The following is a 12,736-nucleotide window of genomic DNA, read 5'->3' on the forward strand; positions in this document are numbered from 1 at the left end:
TTCATTTTTCATATATTAATACACACTTACATATATATACACACAAATATATAATATATCTAACATGTATATAATACTTATATATATTTTATACATAATATATGTATTCTAATTTACAATAAAAATATTTTTATAAAACAAGCAGGATAACTTGAAGAAAATAAGAGCTAATACTTTATGTGCCTGAAATGAATTAACAAACCTCATTACAAGTTGTGAAAATTCAAGGAAAAAATTAAAACATATCTAGATTACTTTTTTACATTTTATCTTTATGGTGGTATACACATATTTTCTACCATAATTATATTAATCCCATCATATATAAATTTGACATGTATGTCATTTTGATTATACTCTATGTTAATTAGAGAGAATGGAAATAAGACTAATCTAGAGAGTCATTTACAAGTGGCCTTCTTTTTTTTTCCTTTATGGAAATGAGTATACAGCAGAAGTTCAGAATATTCAGATATCTGGATCACAGACATCTTCTCGAGATAGACTGATTTTTACAAGTAAATCAATGTATGAGTAAATGAAGAAATGTAAAGATGGGTAAATATAAAGAAAGCTGGGCATGGACCACTTATGTGAGTATGTAACAAACATGTCTTATTATTATACATTACTATAGCACTGAATGGAGAATGACATGGCAACCCATTCCAGTATTCTTGCCTGGAGAATCCCAGGGACAGAGAAGCCTGGTGGGCTGCCATCCATGGGGTCACAAAGAGTCGGACACGACTGAGTGACTAAGTACACAGAGAGTTTGGGGGATCCAATTTGGGGTCAATATTAGAATTTTTTGATAACAAAATGCTCTGCCTTAACTAGAAAACCAGTGGGAGGGATGCAAAAACAAAGCATAACTCTATAGAGAGTGATCTTTCCAAAATGAAATATATTTAACACCCCCAGCTTACAGCACTTCAGTGATGCTCCATCACCCACATAACCAAGTCCAAGTTTCTTTACATAGAATAAAGAACACTTGATTAACATGTGGTCCAGTCTAAATTTCTACCCTCTTAACATTTCTCACCACTCTGTCAAAAATTCCCACTGCAGGCACAATAGGTTACTTTCTGTTCTTAGAGCAGGTCACATTTTTCATCTTGGGACTATGGATACAGAGTGCTGTTACTCTATCCTCACTTGGAATTTACTTCAGTTTTCTAAACCTTGGCATAACTCTTACTTATCCTTCTAGTCTATCTCACATATCACTTTCTCAAGGAAGCACTTCCTTATCTGCCAAATTGGAATACAATTCCTAAAATACACCTTACTTACAGTGATATATTTCTTATGAAGTTATGTTTTGTAGTGCTTGTATCTATGGCTCTGGATAAGGCTGTCTTGATTGGAATTTTAGCTTTGCTATTTAACAGCTGTGTAATGTAGTGCAAGTTAGCTTGGCATTTCTGGTCTTAAGCTTCCTCACCTAGAAAACATAATTATTATACTCCTCATAGTCATACTATAATATATAGTATATACTCCTCATATTTTGGCCACCTAATGCAAAGAGCCAACTCACTGGAAAAGATCCTGATTCTGGGAAAGACTGAAGGCAGGAAGAGAAGGGGACGACAGAGGATGAGATGGTTGGATGGCATCACCAACTCAATGGGAACTGGAGCAAACTCTGGGAGATGGTGAATGACAGGGAAGCCTGGCATGCTGCAGTCCATGGGGTCGCAAACAGTCAGATACAACTTAGTGACTGAACAAGAACTCCTCATATTATACTCCTCATAAAGAGTACTGAAAGAAATAATACATATACATGTAATAAGTGAAAAATATAGTTCATAAGAGGCTGCCATTCTATTTTAATGTCCATAAAAGTATATATAAATAACTTTTGGACCCCTGACACTGCTGTGATGAAACAATTTGGCCTAACATGGCATCTTAGCTGGTAAAGAATCTGCCTGCAATATAGGAGACCCCAGTTTGATTCCTGGGTCAGGAAGATCCTTGGAAAAGAGATTAGCTACCCATTCCAGTATTCTTGGGTTTCCCTAGTGGCTCAGATGGTAAGAATTTACCTGCAACACGGGAGACCTGGGTTTGATCCCTGGGTTGGGAAGATCCCCTGAAGGAGGGCATGGTAACCCACTCCAGTATTTGTTATGGGTTCCCTGGTGGCTCAGACAGTAAAGAATCTGCAAATCTGCCTGCAATGCAGGAGACCTGGGTTCAATCCCTGGGTCGGGAAAATGCCAATCTTAAGTGAAATCTCAGTGAAATTTAACATGGTAAGACAGTTTCCTTAAGATTAAAGATCTCTATTGTTCTTTCTTCATGGCTCAGATGGTAAAGAATCTGCCTGCAATGCAAGAAACCTGAGTTCAATTTCTGGGTTGGGAAGATTCCCTGGAGAAGGGAACAGCGACCCACTCCAGTATTCTTGACTAGAAAATTCCATGGACACACGAGCCTGGTTGGCTACAATCCATGGAGTTGCAGAGTTGGACACATCTGCACAACTGCACTTTCACTTTGACTTTTTTCAAAATCATCTTATAGTTTCTTTAAAGTCAATCTTTTTAATAGAATTTTAGGGTTTTTTTTAAATGTTATTAGAATAGTGCACTAGTATAAAATGAATGCATTGGGTAAAATTACACACACGAGTGTTTAAATAACAGTTCTTGACAGTCTGGGCTTTAGATAATTCTCTTCTAACCAATCAATACTTTATAATAAGAGTTCAATTGAACTCGTCAGTCTTTGGCTAAATTGTAATAGTGTACCTAGACATTCAGTATAGAAAACAGAAAACACTTTTGTTTTCATTTTTTATTAGTAAAAGAAAATGAGGAATTGTCAAGGATTTCTTTTCCCCTTCCTCCACCATTTTTTTTTTTGTATTGGTGAATTGTAGAAAGTATTTTTACATTTGTGATCTGCAGAAAATTTATAAACCCTATAAACTTTTAAAAAACCTATAAATAGAAGTCCACTTTTCCAGAGCATGGATTAAATACAATGTGGTTCCCTAGGATACATTCTGCATAAAAGTCTTACAATCCTTGGGGCAAACACAGCACCAGTTTTGTAACGGTGAAGAGCAAATCTGACTCCATATGAAATCTGTTTCTTTTACTTTAACCTTTGTATTCTATTGCATTTGCTGCCAGATAAGAATGCTGCCAATACCCTGAAATATATAGGATAGCCCATTCTCAAGATTCTGACCTTTTATTTTTCCATTCATCCAGAGATTAAAAAGTTTCAAAATAAAGGATAACATGAGTCTTGCTGAAAGTTTACAAGTACAGCATGACCTGACCTGTGGGGGTAGCTGTAAGAACAAGGGATTCCCCCACCAAGAAGTTTACAACAACCAACGCTCCTTCACCTTGCTTTTAGAAATGTTGTGCTGAAACCCTTTTGGGTGTTCAAGGTTTTGGGGGACATGAGCCACTAATTCTTGTATGGCCCTGCACTAAATTTTCTCTATCTCAAACTCCAATATTTCAGTTTGCTTGGCCTCTCTATGGATGCAGCACATGAACTTGTGTTTGATAAGTTTTTTCAAACCAGAAATAGGAAGTTGGAAATGTGTTGTTATTGTTAACAGAAAATATTTTAAATATCGCCAAGTGTGCAAGAAAAGATACAGAATCTGAATAGCCACAGTCCAACAGTTACCTTGGCAGCAAGTGTGTAGTGCTTGGGCACACTGAAACGAATGCCTTAGGATTGTCTGTCTTTTGCTGAACACGCCTCAGCTATATACACTCAGAGAGTTGAATATTTATGAGAGAAATTAATAGAAGCAATCACTCAAATGTCATCCCTGAATAGGGAATGATACTTATCCTGATATTCCTAAAGGACTTTGTTGAAAGATTCAGAAACCTGGGATATGAATACTAGGAACACTATCAATGCATTTAATTTTTCTGGGCATTAGAGAAGGGTGCAGAGGTGGACAGAGTGTGGTTTGCCAGATCCTATCAAACCAGATTTTTTCATCTTTCTTTCTCTTTCCCCCACCCAAACATTTGAAAAATGAAAAGATTTAGACTTTCTCTTTAAGTCACCTCACACTGCCCAATTATCACAGAGGTGAAGGTAGAGCATCCAGAGAAAAGCAACTAAGAGCTGAATGATAGAGAAATATAAGACAGCCCAAACTGAGACTTTTGGGGAAGTCAAGGCTTTAGTTTAAAAGTTAGGCCATCATTCTATAAATCTCATGTTTTCTGAGTTATAAAGAATGTAGACACTTTACTTCTGATCATGCAGGGCCAGCTTTATCTGATCAACATTCCCTTTGAGAACTAGAAAAAGATAAATGAAAAGGAAAATGCATTTGTTTGAAAGTACTGGAAAGTCTAACAAGTCTGCCAAGAGTCAGAGAATAAGACCTCACAGGGAAGAGAAGAATACTGAGATGAGCTTGATATTCTGCATTAACTGTCTCCTCAAGGCCTTTGTCTATTTGTAAGTGGTACATGGCCAAGAGACTGAGAAGCCTAGCAGAAACTAATAGCAAAGAGGCTGAGAACACTAGTTGAGCTTTTGGCAGTTTATGGGTATACGGACACAAAACTTAAAGTTCAGGGATACCAAAGCAGCCAGGATTTATTTGGCCAAGATTCCCAAAAGAAGCAAAATGTTTTAAGGTGAGCCCAACATTCTGCATCAATTTTCCTCAGGAGATACATTTATGCATATGCAGCACATGATAAGAGGATAATAAACTGAACAGAAAGTGGAGGCTATGAAGCTGAGAAGCCAAGCAGATCTATCTGTAGAGCTGAGGACCCACCAAGAAGGGGTGAGTGGTAATTATTCCTTTAGTTAGAATCATGGAGGGTCATGGAAGCACTATACCATAAGAGTAATACTGAACAGGAAATAGAACAAAGCAAAAGTCATTCTTTTCTGTACTAAGATAACATAAGCCACAGTCTCAATTTCATTTCTAAAAATGTCAGATATTCCTTAAGACAGGACTAAATGAGTCAAAAAAAAAAAAAAAAAAGAAAGAAAAAGACCATAGGAACAGACTCACTGGAGATCTCAGTAGTTAGTAGACATCCTTTTTATTTTTTTCATATTCATTCATCCATTTGTTTGTTCAATAAACATTTGCCTTTTTTCCTATCTTTATACAATTGACAAATAACATTGTGTGAGTATAAAGCACACAGCAGGATGATTTGATACACATGTATATTGTGAAATAATTACCACAATAACGGTTCCTTCCCTGGGTCAGGAAGAATCCCTGGAGTAGGAAATGGCAACACAGTCCACTATTCTTGCCTGGAAAATTCCATGGACAGCAAAGCCTGGGTGGGCTACAGTCAATGGTGTTGGAAAGAGTCAAACATGATCAAGTGAATGAGCACAGCAAGGTTAATTAACACATTCATCACCTCAGGTAATTACCATTTTGTGGCTACATGCTGAGTACATTTAAGACCTACTCTGTCAGAAAATTTAAAGAATGTAATATAATGTTAACTAGTCACTGTGCTGTACATTAGATTCCCAGAATTTATTCATTTTATAAATCCAAAGTTTATACCCTCTGACCAGCAACTCATTTCCCCCAATCCTCAGCCCCTGGCAACCACCAATATTCTCTCTGTTAGTATTTTTCTTTCCCTTTTTGTCTTATTTCACTTAGCTTACTGCCCTCTGGGTCCATCCGTTTTGTCACAAATGGTAGGATTTCCTTTTTGTGGCTGAATAATATTCCATTGTATAGATATACCACATTTTCTTTAACCATTCATCCACTGGCATACACTTAGATTGTTTCCATGTCTTGGCTCTTGAATAAACTGCAGTGAACATAGTAATGCAGATATCTCTTCAATTATTTCTCTTCCTTTGGGAATACACTCAGAAGTAGGATGCTGAATCATACATCAGTCCTATTTTTTTCATTTTCTGAGGACCCTCCATACTGTCTTCTATAATGGCTATACTAATTTATATTCCCAGCAACAGTGCACGAGGGTTCCTTTTTCTCCACATCCTTGGCAACACTTGTTTACTATTCAGACATGCATTTTTTAAATGACTTTGATTAATATGTTCAAGAAAATATATGACAAAATGGAGAATGTCTCTAGAGGACTGGATTCTATAAAATATAACCAACAGTAACTCTAGAATTGAAAAATATAATAACCAAAATTAAACAGATTAGAAACAGAAGAAGATAATAAAACTAGAATGTGGGTCAACAGAAAATATCCTAACTGAAAGAGATTTTTTAAAAGAGAGAAATATAGCATAAAATCATCAAAGTCTTGTGGGAAATAGTAAAGATCTAACATATTTAGAGTTATAGAAAGAGAGGACAAGACAGAATGGGACAGAGCAATATAATTTAATATAGAAACACAGTTAAACAGAAGTTGAAAAATTAGAAAAGAGAAAAGGGAACATTATGGTAATACAGAGATAGTAATCACAGGAACTGGGGCTAAGGGAACAAAGATAAGAGGTTGTATCATCAGCACTTGAAAGCCTGCAAGAGATTCTGTGAGCTGGGACTCAGATCCCTAACGGGGATGCTGTCCATCTATGCTGCCATCTCAGGAGCTCAGAGAAGGGGGTGTCTAATGGACCTGGGAAGGAGTGCTTTCTTGCTGCTTCTATGTCTGAGAGGGTCTCAGGGCCCTCTTTCCATAGAAGCGCACACATCAGGCCAGAGGAGTGAGCATCGAGCTCGACAGTGTGTGCTGAATTCTGCAACCATGTACAACTCCCTCACTTCATGAATGACCCAAGGGCCTCCATCTGTACCTTTCACTCAGGAAATAAGTAATTATGAGCCTGCTTTCCAAGGAGCCAACATTAGACTGAAATTGATTTCCCAACAGAAGTGATGGAAGCCTAAAGACTGTGGGTTCAGTTCAGTTCAGTTCAGTTGCTCAGTTGTGTCCGACTCTTTGCTACCCCATGAATCATAGCACACCAGGCCTCCCTGTCCATCACCAACTCCCAGAGTTCACTCAAACTCACATCCATCAAGTCGGTGACACCATCCAGCTGTCTCATCCTCTGCCGTCCCCTTCTCCTCCTGCCCCCAATCCCTCCCAGCATCAGAGTCTTTTCCAATGAGTCAACTCTTCGCATGAGGCAGCCAAAGTACTGGAGTTTCAGCTTTAGCATCATTCCTTCCAAAGAAATCCCAGGACTGATCTCCTTTAGAATGGACTGGTTGGATCCCTTGCAGTCCAAGGGACTCTCAAGAGTCTTCTCCAACACCACAGTTCAAAAGCATCAATTCTTCAGTGCTCAGCTTTCTTCACAGTCCAACTCTCACATCCATACATGACTACTGGAAAAACCATAGCCTTAACTAGAAGGACCTTGTTGGCAAAGTAATGTCTCTGCTTTTGAATATGCTATCTAGGTTAGTCATAACTTTCCTTCCAAGGAGTAGGCGTCTTTTAATTTCATGGCTTAATATTCCGGAAAGCATGAAAGAAAATAAAAGTGCAAACACACTTTATAATAAAAATGTACCTCAAAGGGAAAGAAAAGGAGAGGGAGACAGTGGGATGATTTGGGAGAATTGCACTGAAACATGTATAATATCATATAAGAAACGAATAGCCAGTCCAGGTTCGATACAGAATACAGGATGCTTGGGGCTGGTGCACTGGGATGACCCAGAAGGATGATACGGGGAGGGAGGTGGGAGGAGGGTTCAGGATGGGGAACATGTGTATACCTGTGGTGGATTCATGTTGATATATGGCAAAACCAATACAATATTGTAAAGTAATTAGCCTCCAATTAAAATAAATAAATTTAAAATTTTTAAAAAGTTACTCTAAAAAACAAAACAAAACAAAACACATAGCTCATAAAGCCCTGGCAAGGGGAGGCAAGAGAAGCCCCACGCCCCGTGCACTGGATTCCTGGTTCCACACCACTGTTTACCGTGTGGTTTGGCACCAACAGGCAGATTCGGCTCCTGCAGATCAGGTGGCTGGTGACAAGAAGGGAGAGGACTGTGAAGAAGGTTCGAGCTTAGAAGGCAGCCTGCCCCAGGGCCAACGCAAGCACACCTCTCCTCGTGGCCCCTCCGCAGCACTCACATGTGCTTTGGCCCTTGGCCTCAGTCCAACCACGCAGGCTGGCTCCACTCACCTGGCAGCACCATGGCAACCGTGATGAAACTTAAAGCTGGTTTCTTCAAGCTGGCTCCTTCGGCCATGGTGCTAGCATAATGGAGGACAAGCTGATGGAAGTCATCGAGACCTGGGAGAGTGAGGAGCAGAAGCAGTGCGTGGCATCCTGAGAATCATCAAACCCCGCAACCAAGTGCGTATCCGGTCCATCCCCATCCTGTGCCAGTACGGCTCCTGGGAGGTCACTGAGGGCTACTGGGTCCAGCAGAGCTTAGCATCACACACCCTGCAAAGTAAGTACTGGTTAATGAGAAGATGTGAGTATAGATAAAGTAAAAGCTTTGGTTTGCCTGATGAGGTATAAATGTGCTATGTTGATGTGCCATTTGGCGGTGCTAAAGCTGATGTTAAGATCAATCCCAGGAACCATACTGATAATTAAGTGGAAAAGATCCCAAGGAAGTTCACCATGGAACTGGAAAAACAGAGCTTTATTGGTCCTGGCATTGATGTGCCTTCCCAAGTCAGGGCCACATGTGAGCGAGAAAATGTCCTGGATTGCTGATACCTGTGCCAGCACCAATGGGCACTGAGATATTAATGCACATCCCTGCTATTACTGGTAAACCCATCAGTCAGAGTGGCATCCACAGAGGTATCTCTGCCACTGGTCGTGGTGTTTGCCATGGGATTGAAAATTTCCTCAATGAAATTTCTTACACAAGCATTGTACAAATACACCGGGGTTTGGAGATAAACATTTTTTTTTCAGAGATGTGGCAATGTGGGCCTATACTGTATGGCATATTTACATCATATTGGTGCTAAATGTGTTGATGGTGGTGAAGTCGATGGTAGCATATGAAATTCAGATGGCACTGACCCAGAGGAACTAGAAGACTACAAATTGCAACATGAATCAATTCTGGACTTCCCCAAGGCAAAACCCTTGGAAGGAAGCATCTTGGAAGCAGACTGTGACATACCAGTCCCTGCAGCCAACGAGAAGCAGTTAACCAAATCCAGCGCACTGAAAGCAAGGATCATTGCTGAAGCTGCCAGTGGGTCAACAACTCCAGAACCTTAGGTTTTTCTGGGGAAGAATAGTATGGTTATTTCTGATCTCTGCTTGAATGCTAAGGGCTTCCCTGGTAACTCAGACCGTAAAGAATTGGCCCACAATGTGGGAGACCAGGGTTTGATCCCTGGGTCGGGAAGATCCCCTGGAGAAGGGAATGGAAACCCACTCCAGTATTCTTGCCTGGAAAATCCCATGGACAGAGGAGCCTGGCAGGCTACAGTTCATGGGGTCTCAAGAGTTGGACACAACTGAGCGACTAACACACATATACACACTTGAATGCTAAGGGAGTGGCTGAGGAATATAATCATGTCAGCTGTGGCCATTTGACCTTCAAATATGACAGATTCTAACCACCACTTGTTCACGTTTTTTCAAGAGAATTTAGAAAGAAAATTTGGAGGGCGTGGTGGAAATATTCCCATTGTACCCACAGCAGATTCTAAAACAGAGTACCAGGTACATCCAAGAAAGATATTGTGTAATTTGGTTTAGCTTACACTATGGAATTTTCTGCCAGGCAAATCATGCCCACAGCCACAAAGTATCACCTAGGATTGGCTGCCTATGTCAGTGCCATTGAGAAAGTCTTTGGGGTATACAGTGAAGCTGGTTAACTTCTTCACTACCCTATTTATCTATAACTTATGCTAAACTATCATAAGTTCTATAACCACAGATATCTTTTTCTGTTACAGACATTATTCTCAACAAGTCAACCCAAATCAGCCCTTTAAGAAAGAAATTAAAGTTTAGAATATCATAGACAGCTTGAAGAGTGTGAAAGTATTACAGAAATTAACTGTGCCAGAGGGCTGTTTGGAATATCATACCTTTAAATAAAAAGACTCTTTTCATCTAGTCATGCTCCCTTGCTCCATAGCTTGTTCTCAATATGTTAGTTACCTGTTGTTTGACCTCAGTAATCAGTTGCTTGCAATATTTTGCTCTGGCCAAGTATGAGATGGGACTGTAACTTTGCATTTAAGAAGTGGGTGTGTAGCATTTTCGGAAAGTGCTATGGTCCTTAAGTGAGTTTTATTACTTCACATCAGCAAAATAACTCAATTTCACAGGTTGCAAGCAAAAATAACAGTTGTTTCTCTTTATGAAATCTATTATTTTAGAATGAAATAAGGACACGATGCTGTAATAAAATTGCCTTTAATCACTTAAGCCTATACTGGAAGCAATGAATGCTTATAAACATGAGTTTAGAAAGCTAGCATTTTTATGATATCAGCAGTATCATTTGTAGCTCATCAGTTCTGTATTGTTATCCTGCAAACATAAAAAGCTAGATGGATAATTGCTACAGTTTTGAATATAACAACTATCCATCTATAGAGGATAGATGGTGGAAGCTGTTTTTGTTATGGCTCTTTGAATTTGCTAAATGCAAATATGACATGCAGTCCAAAAAATACAGTAATCTCCTTATCATGTTAATTAGTTTTCCATTTCTCTAATTATCAATTGAATTCAAGTAGAGTAACCCAGAAAAATACTACTTAGTCTCCTTGTCTGGAGTCTGCCTGGCAGCTCTAAGCACTGCCGATGTCCCCGGCCCTGCCTGATTTTGTATCCCTTTTCTTTTAGAGGCCTCACATATACACACAAGCTTAATTAACACAGTGGAGCTTAAAACATTGAGTTGAGTGTTTTGTTTGGCATTTTTTAGTTAAGGCCTTTTGAACAGCAGAATATCAGTGAAACACTAGACATTATTTATGTAATGAGTGAGTCATTTTTTTAAAAACAGACATTCTCTTTCAGAAATTTCTAATTACTTTGTAATTTTATGACTTAACCTGGTAATAAAAATAACTGTTTAAAATTTGCCTTTCAAAACAAAACAAAACAAAACAATGAAAGGGAAATATTTTCAGACAAGAAATAGCTGAAGACATTTGGCACCAGTATACTTTCCCAACAGAAATAACTGAAAATATTTCTTTATACAGAAGGAATAAGTTCCTAAATGGAAACATTTTGAAATAGAGGAATGAATTTAGAGCAGCTGTAAGTTTGAACATGTAGGTAAATTTAAATGGCTATTGATCTCATAATAACAATAATGTCTTGAGGCATTATACACACATGTACATATGTATACATACATACACACATAATCAAAATACATGATAATAACTTTACAATAGGCTGGAGAGGGGAAAAAGTTTAAAACTATGCTGAGATCTTTATATTGTCCCAAAAATACTATAAAGTACTCATTTACGGGATGCATATGCCAACATGGGACTTCCTAGGTGGCTCAGTAGTAAAGAATATGCCTGCCAAGCAGGAGACACAGGTTTTATCTTTGGGTCAGAAATATCCCCTGGAGAAGGAAATGGAAACCCACTCCAATATTCTTGCCTGGGAAAGCCCTTGGACAGAGGAGCCTGGTGGGCTACAGTCCATGGGGTCACAAAGAGTCGGACATGATTTAGTGAAACAATATCAACATATGCTAATATCCAGGGTAACAACTAAAACAAGGGTAAAATTTTGTCTCTTAACAGAAAGAAAAGATTTTTTATTTTTAAAGATTTTTTTTTAATTAATCCAAAAGAAAGTAATAGAGAAAAAGGATATCAAACAGGTATGACAGTAGTAAGATGGGAAGTTAAATCCAACACATCACTAAGTATATTGTCTGATGGACTAAATATTGACTAAAAGAGATTATCAACCAAATTCTGCTTTATCTGAAATATCAGATACAGAAAGTTTGACAACAAAAGCACAAAAAAATGCTACATCTTCTAAAAAAAAAAAAAAAAAAGCTTGTAAGGCAACAATAGGGGCTACCCCTGTGGTTCAGCTGGTAAAGAACGTACCTGCCAATGCAGGAGATACAAGAGACACAGGTTCATCCCCTAGGTCAGGAAGATTCCTTGGAGAAAGTAATGGCAACCCACTTCAGTATTCTTGCCCGGAAAATTCCACAAACACAGGAGCCCTTGGGGTTGAAGAGTCAGACATGATTGAGCATACACACACCACCACTACCAAGGCAGCAATAAGAACTTGGTCAAAGGCTCTCCTTTGTCTTTTTCCAGGGATAGACGTTAGAGTTGGAGAGATAAATCTAAGATTGTTGAAGTGGGATGGCACTTACAGTCAATTCTAGTTTGTACACATGAGGCAATATCAATAATCAATAATCCAGAGGTGCTTTTGGAAAATAGCAGTCTAATTCAAAAGAATGGCTGTTGTTCAGTCGGTAAGTCATGTCCAACTCTTTGCAACCCCATAAACCGCAGCATGTCAGGCTTCCCTGTCCCTCACTATTTCCCCAAGTTTGCTCAAACTCATGTCCATTGAGTTGGTGATACCATCCAACCATTTCATCTCCTGTCACCCCCTTCTCCTCCTGCCCTCAATCTTTTCCAGAATCAGGGTCTCTTCCAAAGAGTCACCTCTTCACATCAGGTGGCCAAAGTATTGGATCTTCAGTTTCAGCATCAGTCTTTCCAATGAATATTTTGTGTTGATTTCCTTTAGAATTGGCTGGTTTGAT

The 12,736-nt window shown here is 38.9% G+C and overlaps 1 pseudogene; it reads left to right on the top strand.

Annotated features, from left to right (window-relative positions):
- The first annotated feature begins 3,266 nt into the window (after positions 1-3,266).
- LOC129650347 (glutamate dehydrogenase 1, mitochondrial-like) lies at positions 3,267-9,827 on the top strand (annotated as a pseudogene).
- The last annotated feature ends 2,909 nt before the right edge of the window (positions 9,828-12,736 follow it).

This window comes from Bubalus kerabau, chromosome 1 (assembly GCF_029407905.1).
Source record: "Bubalus kerabau isolate K-KA32 ecotype Philippines breed swamp buffalo chromosome 1, PCC_UOA_SB_1v2, whole genome shotgun sequence".
NCBI lineage: Eukaryota > Metazoa > Chordata > Mammalia > Artiodactyla > Bovidae > Bubalus > Bubalus kerabau.